The following is an 11,924-nucleotide window of genomic DNA, read 5'->3' on the forward strand; positions in this document are numbered from 1 at the left end:
GCCGCACCAAGGCCTACAACCGACACCCACTGTGGAGATGTAGCAAAAGATTGCCGCAGGGAAGACATTTCCAGAAACTCTGGATGCTCTATCGATGACAGTTCTGCGGTGTGCATGTGTTCAAGCTGTGCGCAACGCATTTTGAATCTGCCTAACCACACCCTCCATCCCCGTGAAGGTTCCGTGTGACAAAGCAAGCTCCATTTCCAGCTCCCTGTTCCAAAAATCCATTTAATATATGGTCCCCAAATAGGGGACGTATCAGATATTAAATTAATAAGAACAGGCACTACGCTTGATCTTGAGCCATTTGGCCGAGAAGAGATGATCAGAAATGGTTTGCCACTTGGGCCGCACCAAGGCCTACAACCGACACCCACTGTGGAGACGTAGCAAAAGATTGCCGCAGGGAAGACATTTCCAGAAACTCTGGATGCTCTGTCGACGACAGTTCTGCGGTGTGCATGTGTTCAAGCTGTGCGCAACGCGTTTTGAATCTGCATAACCACACCCTCCATCCCCGTGAAGGTTCCGTGTGACAGATCAAGCTCCATTTCCAGCTCCCTGTTCCAAAAATCCATTTAATATATGGTCCCCAAATAGGGGACGTATCAGATATTAAACTAATAAGAACAGACACTACGCTTGATCTTGAGCCATTTGGCCGAGAAGAGATGATCAGAAATGGTTTGCCACTTGGGCCGCACCAAGGCCTACAACCGACATCCACTGTGGAGATGTAGCAAAAGATCGCCGCAGGGAAGACATTTCCAGAAACTCTGGATGCTCTGTCGACGACAGTTCTGCGGTGTGCATGTGTTCAAGCTGTGCGCAACGCATTTTGAATCTGCCTAACCACACCCTCCATCCCCGTGAAGGTTCCGTGTGACAAAGCAAGCTCCATTTCCAGCTCCCTGTTCCAAAAATCCATTTAATATATGGTCCCCAAATAGGGGACGTATCAGATATTAAACTAATAAGAACAGACACTACGCTTGATCTTGAGCCATTTGGCCGAGAAGAGATGATCAGAAATGGTTTGCCACTTGGGCCGCACCAAGGCCTACAACCGACACCCACTGTGGAGACGTAGCAAAAGATTGCCGCAGGGAAGACATTTCCAGAAACTCTGGATGCTCTGTTGATGACAGTTCTGCGGTGTGCATGTGTTCAAGCTGTGCGCAACGCGTTTTGAATCTGCATAACCACACCCTCCATCCCCGTGAAGGTTCCGTGTGACAAAGCAAGCTCCATTTCCAGCTCCCTGTTCCAAAAATCCATTTAATACATGGTCCTCAAATAGGGGACGTATCAGATATTAAACTAATAAGAACAGACACTACGCTTGATCTTGAGCCATTTGGCCGAGAAGAGATGATCAGAAATGGTTTGCCACTTGGGCCGCACCAAGGCCTACAACCGACACCCACTGTGGAGACGTAGCAAAAGATTGCCGCAGGGAAGACATTTCCAGAAACTCTGGATGCTCTGTTGATGACAGTTCTGCGGTGTGCATGTGTTCAAGCTGTGCGCAACGCGTTTTGAATCTGCATAACCACACCCTCCATCCCCGTGAAGGTTCCGTGTGACAAAGCAAGCTCCATTTCCAGCTCCCTGTTCCAAAAATCCATTTAATATATGGTCCCCAAATAGGGGACGTATCAGATATTAAACTAATAAGAACAGACACTACGCTTGATCTTGAGCCATTTGGCCGAGAAGAGATGATCAGAAATGGTTTGCCACTTGGGCCGCACCAAGGCCTACAACCGACACCCACTGTGGAGACGTAGCAAAAGATTGCCGCAGGGAAGACATTTCCAGAAACTCTGGATGCTCTGTCGATGACAGTTCTGCGGTGTGCATGTGTTCAAGCTGTGCGCAACGCGTTTTGAATCTGCATAACCACACCCTCCATCCCCGTGAAGGTTCCGTGTGACAAAGCAAGCTCCATTTCCAGCTCCCTGTTCCAAAAATCCATTTAATACATGGTCCCCAAATAGGGGACGTATCAGATATTAAACTAATAAGAACCAGACACTACGCTTGATCTTGATCCATTTGGCCGAGAAGAGATGATCAGAAATGGTTTGCCACTTGGGCCGCACCAAGGCCTACAACCGACACCCACTGTTAAGACGTAGCAAAAGATTGCCGCAGGGAAGACATTTCCAGAAACTCTGGATGCTCTGTTGATGACAGTTCTGCGGTGTGCATGTGTTCAAGCTGTGCGCAACGCGTTTTGAATCTGCATAACCACACCCTCCATCCCCGTGAAGGTTCCGTGTGACAAAGCAAGCTCCATTTCCAGCTCCCTGTTCCAAAAATCCATTTAATATATGGTCCCCAAATAGGGGACGTAACAGATATTAAACTAATAAGAACAGACACTACGCTTGATCTTGAGCCATTTGGCCGAGAAGAGATGATCAGAAATGGTTTGCCACTTGGGCCGCACCAAGGCCTACAACCGACACCCACTGTGGAGACGTAGCAAAAGATTGCCGCAGGGAAGACATTTCCAGAAACTCTGGATGCTCTGTCGATGACAGTTCTGCGGTGTGCATGTGTTCAAGCTGTGCGCAACGCGTTTTGAATCTGCATAACCACACCCTCCATCCCCGTGAAGGTTCCGTGTGACAAAGCAAGCTCCATTTCCAGCTCCCTGTTCCAAAAATCCATTTAATATATGGTCCCCAAATAGGGGACGTATCAGATATTAAACTAATAAGAACAGACACTACGCTTGATCTTGAGCCATTTGGCCGAGAAGAGATGATCAGAAATGGTTTGCCACTTGGGCCGCACCAAGGCCTACAACCGACACCCACTGTGGAGACGTAGCAAAAGATTGCCGCAGGGAAGACATTTCCAGAAACTCTGGATGCTCTGTCGATGACAGTTCTGCGGTGTGCATGTGTTCAAGCTCTGCGCAACGCGTTTTGAATCTGCATAACCACACCCTCCATCCCCGTGAAGGTTCCGTGCGACAAAGCAAGCTCCATTTCCAGCTCCCTGTTCCAAAAATCCATTTAATATATGGTCCCCAAATAGGGGACGTATCAGATATTAAACTAATAAGGACAGACACTACACTTGATCTTGAGCCATTTGGCCGAGAAGAGTTGATCAGAAATGGTTTGCCACTTGGGCCGCACCAAGGCCTACAACCGACACCCACTGTGGAGACGTAGCAAAAGATTGCCGCAGGGAAGACATTTCCAGAAACTCTGGATGCTCTGTCGATGACAGTTCTGCGGTGTGCATGTGTTCAAGCTGTGCGCAACGCGTTTTGAATCTGCATAACCACACCCTCCATCCCCGTGAAGGTTCCGTGTGACAAAGCAAGCTCCATTTCCAGCTCCCTGTTCCAAAAATCCATTTAATATATGGTCCCCAAATAGGGGACGTATCAGATATTAAACTAATAAGAACAGACACTACGCTTGATCTTGAGCCATTTGGCCAAGAAGAGATGATCAGAAATGGTTTGCCACTTGGGCCGCACCAAGGCCTACAACCGACACCCACTGTGGAGACGTAGCAAAAGATTGCCGCAGGGAAGACATTTCCAGAAACTCTGGATGATCTGTCGATGACAGTTCTGCGGTGTGCATGTGTTCAAGCTGTGTGAAACGCGTTTTGAATCTGCATAACCACACCCTCCACCCCCGTGATGGTTCCGTGCGACAAAGCAAGCTCCATTTCCAGCTCCCTGTTCCAAAAATCCATTTAATATATGGTCCCCAAATAGGGGACGTATCAGATATTAAACTAATAAGAACAGACACTACGCTTGATCTTGAGCCATTTGGCCGAGAAGAGATGATCAGAAATGATTTGCCACTTGGGCCGCACCAAGGCCTACAACCGACACCCACTGTGGAGACGTAGCAAAAGATTGCCGCAGGGAAGACATTTCCAGAAACTCTGGATGCTCTGTCGATGACAGTTCTGCGGTGTGCATGTGTTCAAGCTGTGCGCAACGCGTTTTGAATCTGCATAACCACACCCTCCATCCCCGTGAAGGTTCCGTGTGACAAAGCAAGCTCCATTTCCAGCTCCCTGTTCCAAAAATCCATTTAATACATGGTCCCCAAATAGGGGACGTATCAGATATTAAACTAATAAGAACCAGACACTACGCTTGATCTTGATCCATTTGGCCGAGAAGAGATGATCAGAAATGGTTTGCCACTTGGGCCGCACCAAGGCCTACAACCGACACCCACTGTTAAGACGTAGCAAAAGATTGCCGCAGGGAAGACATTTCCAGAAACTCTGGATGCTCTGTTGATGACAGTTCTGCGGTGTGCATGTGTTCAAGCTGTGCGCAACGCGTTTTGAATCTGCATAACCACACCCTCCATCCCCGTGAAGGTTCCGTGTGACAAAGCAAGCTCCATTTCCAGCTCCCTGTTCCAAAAATCCATTTAATACATGGTCCCCAAATAGGGGACGTAACAGATATTAAACTAATAAGAACAGACACTACGCTTGATCTTGAGCCATTTGGCCGAGAAGAGATGATCAGAAATGGTTTGCCACTTGGGCCGCACCAAGGCCTACAACCGACACCCACTGTGGAGACGTAGCAAAAGATTGCCGCAGGGAAGACATTTCCAGAAACTCTGGATGCTCTGTCGATGACAGTTCTGCGGTGTGCATGTGTTCAAGCTGTGCGCAACGCGTTTTGAATCTGCATAACCACACCCTCCATCCCCGTGAAGGTTCCGTGTGACAAAGCAAGCTCCATTTCCAGCTCCCTGTTCCAAAAATCCATTTAATATATGGTCCCCAAATAGGGGACGTATCAGATATTAAACTAATAAGAACAGACACTACGCTTGATCTTGAGCCATTTGGCCGAGAAGAGATGATCAGAAATGGTTTGCCACTTGGGCCGCACCAAGGCCTACAACCGACACCCACTGTGGAGACGTAGCAAAAGATTGCCGCAGGGAAGACATTTCCAGAAACTCTGGATGCTCTGTCGATGACAGTTCTGCGGTGTGCATGTGTTCAAGCTCTGCGCAACGCGTTTTGAATCTGCATAACCACACCCTCCATCCCCGTTCCGTGCGACAAAGCAAGCTCCATTTCCAGCTCCCTGTTCCAAAAATCCATTTAATATATGGTCCCCAAATAGGGGACGTATCAGATATTAAACTAATAAGGACAGACACTACACTTGATCTTGAGCCATTTGGCCGAGAAGAGTTGATCAGAAATGGTTTGCCACTTGGGCCGCACCAAGGCCTACAACCGACACCCACTGTGGAGACGTAGCAAAAGATTGCCGCAGGGAAGACATTTCCAGAAACTCTGGATGCTCTGTCGATGACAGTTCTGCGGTGTGCATGTGTTCAAGCTGTGCGCAACGCGTTTTGAATCTGCATAACCACACCCTCCATCCCCGTGAAGGTTCCGTGTGACAAAGCAAGCTCCATTTCCAGCTCCCTGTTCCAAAAATCCATTTAATATATGGTCCCCAAATAGGGGACGTATCAGATATTAAACTAATAAGAACAGACACTACGCTTGATCTTGAGCCATTTGGCCAAGAAGAGATGATCAGAAATGGTTTGCCACTTGGGCCGCACCAAGGCCTACAACCGACACCCACTGTGGAGACGTAGCAAAAGATTGCCGCAGGGAAGACATTTCCAGAAACTCTGGATGATCTGTCGATGACAGTTCTGCGGTGTGCATGTGTTCAAGCTGTGTGAAACGCGTTTTGAATCTGCATAACCACACCCTCCACCCCCGTGATGGTTCCGTGCGACAAAGCAAGCTCCATTTCCAGCTCCCTGTTCCAAAAATCCATTTAATATATGGTCCCCAAATAGGGGACGTATCAGATATTAAACTAATAAGAACAGACACTACGCTTGATCTTGAGCCATTTGGCCGAGAAGAGATGATCAGAAATGATTTGCCACTTGGGCCGCACCAAGGCCTACAACCGACACCCACTGTGGAGACGTAGCAAAAGATTGCCGCAGGGAAGACATTTCCAGAAACTCTGGATGCTCTGTCGATGACAGTTCTGCGGTGTGCATGTGTTCAAGCTGTGCGCAACGCGTTTTGAATCTGCATAACCACACCCTCCATCCCCGTGAAGGTTCCGTGTGACAAAGCAAGCTCCATTTCCAGCTCCCTGTTCCAAAAATCCATTTAATATATGGTCCCCAAATAGGGGACGTATCAGATATTAAACTAATAAGAACAGACACTACGCTTGATCTTGAGCCATTTGGCCGAGAAGAGATGATCAGAAATGGTTTGCCACTTGGGCCGCACCAAGGCCTACAACCGACACCCACTGTGGAGACGTAGCAAAAGATTGCCGCAGGGAAGACATTTCCAGAAACTCTGGATGCTCTGTCGATGACAGTTCTGCGGTGTGCATGTGTTCAAGCTGTGCGCAACGCGTTTTGAATCTGCATAACCACACCCTCCATCCCCGTGAAGGTTCCGTGTGACAAAGCAAGCTCCATTTCCAGCTCCCTGTTCCAAAAATCCATTTAATATATGGTCCCCAAATAGGGGACGTATCAGATATTAAACTAATAAGAACAGACACTACGCTTGATCTTGAGCCATTTGGCCGAGAAGAGATGATCAGAAATGGTTTGCCACTTGGGCCGCACCAAGGCCTACAACCGACACCCACTGTGGAGACGTAGCAAAAGATTGCCGCAGGGAAGACATTTCCAGAAACTCTGGATGATCTGTCGATGACAGTTCTGCGGTGTGCATGTGTTCAAGCTGTGCGCAACGCGTTTTGAATCTGCATAACCACACCCTCCATCCCCGTGAAGGTTCCGTGTGACAAAGCAAGCTCCATTTCCAGCTCCCTGTTCCAAAAATCCATTTAATATATGGTCCCCAAATAGGGGACGTATCAGATATTAAACTAATAAGAACAGACACTACACTTGATCTTGAGCCATTTGGCCGAGAAGAGTTGATCAGAAATGGTTTGCCACTTGGGCCGCACCAAGGCCTACAACCGACACCCACTGTGGAGACGTAGCAAAAGATTGCCGCAGGGAAGACATTTCCAGAAACTCTGGATGCTCTGTTGATGACAGTTCTGCGGTGTGCATGTGTTCAAGCTGTGCGCAACGCGTTTTGAATCTGCATAACCACACCCTCCATCCCCGTGAAGGTTCCGTGTGACAAAGCAAGCTCCATTTCCAGCTCCCTGTTCCAAAAATCCATTTAATATATGGTCCCCAAATAGGGGACGTATCAGATATTAAACTAATAAGAACAGACACTACGCTTGATCTTGAGCCATTTGGCCGAGAAGAGATGATCAGAAATGGTTTGCCACTTGGGCCGCACCAAGGCCTACAACCGACACCCACTGTGGAGACGTAGCAAAAGATTGCCGCAGGGAAGACATTTCCAGAAACTCTGGATGATCTGTCGATGACAGTTCTGCGGTGTGCATGTGTTCAAGCTGTGCGAAACGCATTTTGAATCTGCATAACCACACCCTCCACCCCCGTGAAGGTTCCGTGCGACAAAGCAAGCTCCATTTCCAGCTCCCTGTTCCAAAAATCCATTTAATATATGGTCCCCAAATAGGGGACGTATCAGATATTAAACTAATAAGAACAGACACTACGCTTGATCTTGAGCCATTTGGCCGAGAAGAGATGATCAGAAATGGTTTGCCACTTGGGCCGCACCAAGGCCTACAACCGACACCCACTGTGGAGACGTAGCAAAAGATTGCCGCAGGGAAGACATTTCCAGAAACTCTGGATGCTCTGTTGATGACAGTTCTGCGGTGTGCATGTGTTCAAGCTGTGCGCAACGCGTTTTGAATCTGCATAACCACACCCTCCATCCCCGTGAAGGTTCAGTGTGACAAAGCAAGCTCCATTTCCAGCTCCCTGTTCCAAAAATCCATTTAATATATGGTCCCCAAATAGGGGACGTATCAGATATTAAACTAATAAGAACAGACACTACGCTTGATCTTGATCCATTTGGCCGAGAAGAGATGATCAGAAATGGTTTGCCACTTGGGCCGCACCAAGGCCTACAACCGACACCCACTGTTAAGACGTAGCAAAAGATTGCCGCAGGGAAGACATTTCCAGAAACTCTGGATGCTCTGTTGATGACAGTTCTGCGGTGTGCATGTGTTCAAGCTGTGCGCAACGCGTTTTGAATCTGCATAACCACACCCTCCATCCCCGTGAAGGTTCCGTGTGACAAAGCAAGCTCCATTTCCAGCTCCCTGTTCCAAAAATCCATTTAATATATGGTCCCCAAATAGGGGACGTAACAGATATTAAACTAATATGAACAGACACTACGCTTGATCTTGAGCCATTTGGCCGAGAAGAGATGATCAGAAATGGTTTGCCACTTGGGCCGCACCAAGGCCTACAACCGACACCCACTGTGGAGACGTAGCAAAAGATTGCCGCAGGGAAGACATTTCCAGAAACTCTGGATGCTCTGTCGATGACAGTTCTGCGGTGTGCATGTGTTCAAGCTGTGCGCAACGCGTTTTGAATCTGCATAACCACACCCTCCATCCCCGTGAAGGTTCCGTGTGACAAAGCAAGCTCCATTTCCAGCTCCCTGTTCCAAAAATCCATTTAATATATGGTCCCCAAATAGGGGACGTATCAGATATTAAACTAATAAGAACAGACACTACGCTTGATCTTGAGCCATTTGGCCGAGAAGAGATGATCAGAAATGGTTTGCCACTTGGGCCGCACCAAGGCCTACAACCGACACCCACTGTGGAGACGTAGCAAAAGATTGCCACAGGGAAGACATTTCCAGAAACTCTGGATGCTCTGTCGATGACAGTTCTGCGGTGTGCATGTGTTCAAGCTCTGCGCAACGCGTTTTGAATCTGCATAACCACACCCTCCATCCCCGTGAAGGTTCCGTGCGACAAAGCAAGCTCCATTTCCAGCTCCCTGTTCCAAAAATCCATTTAATATATGGTCCCCAAATAGGGGACGTATCAGATATTAAACTAATAAGGACAGACACTACACTTGATCTTGAGCCATTTGGCCGAGAAGAGTTGATCAGAAATGGTTTGCCACTTGGGCCGCACCAAGGCCTACAACCGACACCCACTGTGGAGACGTAGCAAAAGATTGCCGCAGGGAAGACATTTCCAGAAACTCTGGATGCTCTGTCGATGACAGTTCTGCGGTGTGCATGTGTTCAAGCTGTGCGCAACGCGTTTTGAATCTGCATAACCACACCCTCCATCCCCGTGAAGGTTCCGTGTGACAAAGCAAGCTCCATTTCCAGCTCCCTGTTCCAAAAATCCATTTAATATATGGTCCCCAAATAGGGGACGTATCAGATATTAAACTAATAAGAACAGACACTACGCTTGATCTTGAGCCATTTGGCCAAGAAGAGATGATCAGAAATGGTTTGCCACTTGGGCCGCACCAAGGCCTACAACCGACACCCACTGTGGAGACGTAGCAAAAGATTGCCGCAGGGAAGACATTTCCAGAAACTCTGGATGATCTGTCGATGACAGTTCTGCGGTGTGCATGTGTTCAAGCTGTGTGAAACGCGTTTTGAATCTCCATAACCACACCCTCCACCCCCGTGATGGTTCCGTGCGACAAAGCAAGCTCCATTTCCAGCTCCCTGTTCCAAAAATCCATTTAATATATGGTCCCCAAATAGGGGACGTATCAGATATTAAACTAATAAGAACAGACACTACGCTTGATCTTGAGCCATTTGGCCGAGAAGAGATGATCAGAAATGATTTGCCACTTGGGCCGCACCAAGGCCTACAACCGACACCCACTGTGGAGACGTAGCAAAAGATTGCCGCAGGGAAGACATTTCCAGAAACTCTGGATGCTCTGTCGATGACAGTTCTGCGGTGTGCATGTGTTCAAGCTGTGCGCAACGCGTTTTGAATCTGCATAACCACACCCTCCATCCCCGTGAAGGTTCCGTGTGACAAAGCAAGCTCCATTTCCAGCTCCCTGTTCCAAAAATCCATTTAATATATGGTCCCCAAATAGGGGACGTATCAGATATTAAACTAATAAGAACAGACACTACGCTTGATCTTGAGCCATTTGGCCGAGAAGAGATGATCAGAAATGGTTTGCCACTTGGGCCGCACCAAGGCCTACAACCGACACCCACTGTGGAGACGTAGCAAAAGATTGCCGCAGGGAAGACATTTCCAGAAACTCTGGATGCTCTGTCGATGACAGTTCTGCGGTGTGCATGTGTTCAAGCTGTGCGCAACGCGTTTTGAATCTGCATAACCACACCCTCCATCCCCGTGAAGGTTCCGTGTGACAAAGCAAGCTCCATTTCCAGCTCCCTGTTCCAAAAATCCATTTAATATATGGTCCCCAAATAGGGGACGTATCAGATATTAAACTAATAAGAACAGACACTACGCTTGATCTTGAGCCATTTGGCCGAGAAGAGATGATCAGAAATGGTTTGCCACTTGGGCCGCACCAAGGCCTACAACCGACATCCACTGTGAGACGTAGCAAAAGATTGCCGCAGGGAAGACATTTCCAGAAACTCTGGATGCTCTATCGATGACAGTTCTGCGGTGTGCATGTGTTCAAGCTGTGCGCAACGCATTTTGAATCTGCATAACCACACCCTCCATCCCCGTGAAGGTTCCGTGCGACAAAGCAAGCTCCATTTCCAGCTCCCTGTTCCAAAAATCCATTTAATATATGGTCCCCAAATAGGGGACGTATCAGATATTAAACTAATAAGAACAGGCACTACACTTGATCTTGAGCCATTTGGCCGAGAAGAGTTGATCAGAAATGGTTTGCCACTTGGGCCGCACCAAGGCCTACAACCGACACCCACTGTGGAGACGTAGCAAAAGATTGCCGCAGGGAAGACATTTCCAGAAACTCTGGATGCTCTGTTGATGACAGTTCTGCGGTGTGCATGTGTTCAAGCTGTGCGCAACGCGTTTTGAATCTGCATAACCACACCCTCCATCCCCGTGAAGGTTCCGTGTGACAAAGCAAGCTCCATTTCCAGCTCCCTGTTCCAAAAATCCATTTAATATATGGTCCCCAAATAGGGGACGTATCAGATATTAAACTAATAAGAACAGACACTACGCTTGATCTTGAGCCATTTGGCCGAGAAGAGATGATCAGAAATGGTTTGCCACTTGGGCCGCACCAAGGCCTACAACCGACACCCACTGTGGAGACGTAGCAAAAGATTGCCGCAGGGAAGACATTTCCAGAAACTCTGGATGATCTGTCGATGACAGTTCTGCGGTGTGCATGTGTTCAAGCTGTGCGAAACGCATTTTGAATCTGCATAACCACACCCTCCACCCCCGTGAAGGTTCCGTGCGACAAAGCAAGCTCCATTTCCAGCTCCCTGTTCCAAAAATCCATTTAATATATGGTCCCCAAATAGGGGACGTATCAGATATTAAACTAATAAGAACAGACACTACGCTTGATCTTGAGCCATTTGGCCGAGAAGAGATGATCAGAAATGGTTTGCCACTTGGGCCGCACCAAGGCCTACAACCGACACCCACTGTGGAGACGTAGCAAAAGATTGCCGCAGGGAAGACATTTCCAGAAACTCTGGATGCTCTGTCGATGACAGTTCTGCGGTGTGCATGTGTTCAAGCTGTGCGCAACGCGTTTTGAATCTGCATAACCACACCCTCCATCCCCGTGAAGGTTCCGTGTGACAAAGCAAGCTCCATTTCCAGCTCCCTGTTCCAAAAATCCATTTAATATATGGTCCCCAAATAGGGGACGTAACAGATATTAAACTAATAAGAACAGACACTACGCTTGATCTTGAGCCATTTGGCCGAGAAGAGATGATCAGAAATGGTTTGCCACTTGGGCCGCACCAAGGCCTACAACCGACACCCA

General features: G+C 48.1%; 34 pseudogenes; all 34 read right to left on the reverse strand.

Annotated features, from left to right (window-relative positions):
• Positions 1 to 152: 152 nt before the first annotated feature.
• On the reverse strand, positions 153 to 326 carry LOC143791190 (U2 spliceosomal RNA; annotated as a pseudogene).
• A 198-nt stretch (positions 327 to 524) lies between these two features.
• On the reverse strand, positions 525 to 676 carry LOC143791070 (U2 spliceosomal RNA; annotated as a pseudogene).
• A 176-nt stretch (positions 677 to 852) lies between these two features.
• Positions 853 to 1,026, reverse strand: LOC143790902 (U2 spliceosomal RNA; annotated as a pseudogene).
• Positions 1,027 to 1,202: 176 nt separating this feature from the next.
• On the reverse strand, positions 1,203 to 1,376 carry LOC143791136 (U2 spliceosomal RNA; annotated as a pseudogene).
• A 176-nt stretch (positions 1,377 to 1,552) lies between these two features.
• LOC143790827 (U2 spliceosomal RNA) lies at positions 1,553 to 1,726 on the reverse strand (annotated as a pseudogene).
• A 176-nt stretch (positions 1,727 to 1,902) lies between these two features.
• Positions 1,903 to 2,077, reverse strand: LOC143791225 (U2 spliceosomal RNA; annotated as a pseudogene).
• Positions 2,078 to 2,253: 176 nt separating this feature from the next.
• Positions 2,254 to 2,427, reverse strand: LOC143791099 (U2 spliceosomal RNA; annotated as a pseudogene).
• Positions 2,428 to 2,603: 176 nt separating this feature from the next.
• LOC143790828 (U2 spliceosomal RNA) lies at positions 2,604 to 2,777 on the reverse strand (annotated as a pseudogene).
• A 176-nt stretch (positions 2,778 to 2,953) lies between these two features.
• Positions 2,954 to 3,127, reverse strand: LOC143790951 (U2 spliceosomal RNA; annotated as a pseudogene).
• Positions 3,128 to 3,303: 176 nt separating this feature from the next.
• Positions 3,304 to 3,477, reverse strand: LOC143790924 (U2 spliceosomal RNA; annotated as a pseudogene).
• A 138-nt stretch (positions 3,478 to 3,615) lies between these two features.
• LOC143790797 (U2 spliceosomal RNA) lies at positions 3,616 to 3,827 on the reverse strand (annotated as a pseudogene).
• A 176-nt stretch (positions 3,828 to 4,003) lies between these two features.
• Positions 4,004 to 4,178, reverse strand: LOC143791227 (U2 spliceosomal RNA; annotated as a pseudogene).
• A 176-nt stretch (positions 4,179 to 4,354) lies between these two features.
• On the reverse strand, positions 4,355 to 4,528 carry LOC143791147 (U2 spliceosomal RNA; annotated as a pseudogene).
• Positions 4,529 to 4,704: 176 nt separating this feature from the next.
• Positions 4,705 to 4,878, reverse strand: LOC143790829 (U2 spliceosomal RNA; annotated as a pseudogene).
• Positions 4,879 to 5,044: 166 nt separating this feature from the next.
• Positions 5,045 to 5,222, reverse strand: LOC143791143 (U2 spliceosomal RNA; annotated as a pseudogene).
• Positions 5,223 to 5,398: 176 nt separating this feature from the next.
• Positions 5,399 to 5,572, reverse strand: LOC143790925 (U2 spliceosomal RNA; annotated as a pseudogene).
• A 138-nt stretch (positions 5,573 to 5,710) lies between these two features.
• LOC143790798 (U2 spliceosomal RNA) lies at positions 5,711 to 5,922 on the reverse strand (annotated as a pseudogene).
• A 176-nt stretch (positions 5,923 to 6,098) lies between these two features.
• LOC143790831 (U2 spliceosomal RNA) lies at positions 6,099 to 6,272 on the reverse strand (annotated as a pseudogene).
• Positions 6,273 to 6,448: 176 nt separating this feature from the next.
• LOC143790832 (U2 spliceosomal RNA) lies at positions 6,449 to 6,622 on the reverse strand (annotated as a pseudogene).
• Positions 6,623 to 6,798: 176 nt separating this feature from the next.
• LOC143791245 (U2 spliceosomal RNA) lies at positions 6,799 to 6,972 on the reverse strand (annotated as a pseudogene).
• Positions 6,973 to 7,148: 176 nt separating this feature from the next.
• On the reverse strand, positions 7,149 to 7,322 carry LOC143790833 (U2 spliceosomal RNA; annotated as a pseudogene).
• Positions 7,323 to 7,498: 176 nt separating this feature from the next.
• LOC143791072 (U2 spliceosomal RNA) lies at positions 7,499 to 7,672 on the reverse strand (annotated as a pseudogene).
• Positions 7,673 to 7,848: 176 nt separating this feature from the next.
• LOC143791046 (U2 spliceosomal RNA) lies at positions 7,849 to 8,022 on the reverse strand (annotated as a pseudogene).
• Positions 8,023 to 8,198: 176 nt separating this feature from the next.
• Positions 8,199 to 8,372, reverse strand: LOC143791202 (U2 spliceosomal RNA; annotated as a pseudogene).
• Positions 8,373 to 8,548: 176 nt separating this feature from the next.
• On the reverse strand, positions 8,549 to 8,722 carry LOC143790834 (U2 spliceosomal RNA; annotated as a pseudogene).
• Positions 8,723 to 8,898: 176 nt separating this feature from the next.
• LOC143790952 (U2 spliceosomal RNA) lies at positions 8,899 to 9,072 on the reverse strand (annotated as a pseudogene).
• Positions 9,073 to 9,248: 176 nt separating this feature from the next.
• LOC143790926 (U2 spliceosomal RNA) lies at positions 9,249 to 9,422 on the reverse strand (annotated as a pseudogene).
• A 138-nt stretch (positions 9,423 to 9,560) lies between these two features.
• On the reverse strand, positions 9,561 to 9,772 carry LOC143790811 (U2 spliceosomal RNA; annotated as a pseudogene).
• Positions 9,773 to 9,948: 176 nt separating this feature from the next.
• Positions 9,949 to 10,122, reverse strand: LOC143790835 (U2 spliceosomal RNA; annotated as a pseudogene).
• A 176-nt stretch (positions 10,123 to 10,298) lies between these two features.
• LOC143790836 (U2 spliceosomal RNA) lies at positions 10,299 to 10,472 on the reverse strand (annotated as a pseudogene).
• A 175-nt stretch (positions 10,473 to 10,647) lies between these two features.
• LOC143790921 (U2 spliceosomal RNA) lies at positions 10,648 to 10,821 on the reverse strand (annotated as a pseudogene).
• Positions 10,822 to 10,997: 176 nt separating this feature from the next.
• LOC143790837 (U2 spliceosomal RNA) lies at positions 10,998 to 11,171 on the reverse strand (annotated as a pseudogene).
• A 176-nt stretch (positions 11,172 to 11,347) lies between these two features.
• Positions 11,348 to 11,521, reverse strand: LOC143791083 (U2 spliceosomal RNA; annotated as a pseudogene).
• A 176-nt stretch (positions 11,522 to 11,697) lies between these two features.
• On the reverse strand, positions 11,698 to 11,871 carry LOC143791100 (U2 spliceosomal RNA; annotated as a pseudogene).
• Positions 11,872 to 11,924: the final 53 nt, after the last annotated feature.

Source organism: Ranitomeya variabilis, unplaced genomic scaffold, assembly GCF_051348905.1.
Source record: "Ranitomeya variabilis isolate aRanVar5 unplaced genomic scaffold, aRanVar5.hap1 Scaffold_552, whole genome shotgun sequence".
Classification (NCBI taxonomy): domain Eukaryota; kingdom Metazoa; phylum Chordata; class Amphibia; order Anura; family Dendrobatidae; genus Ranitomeya; species Ranitomeya variabilis.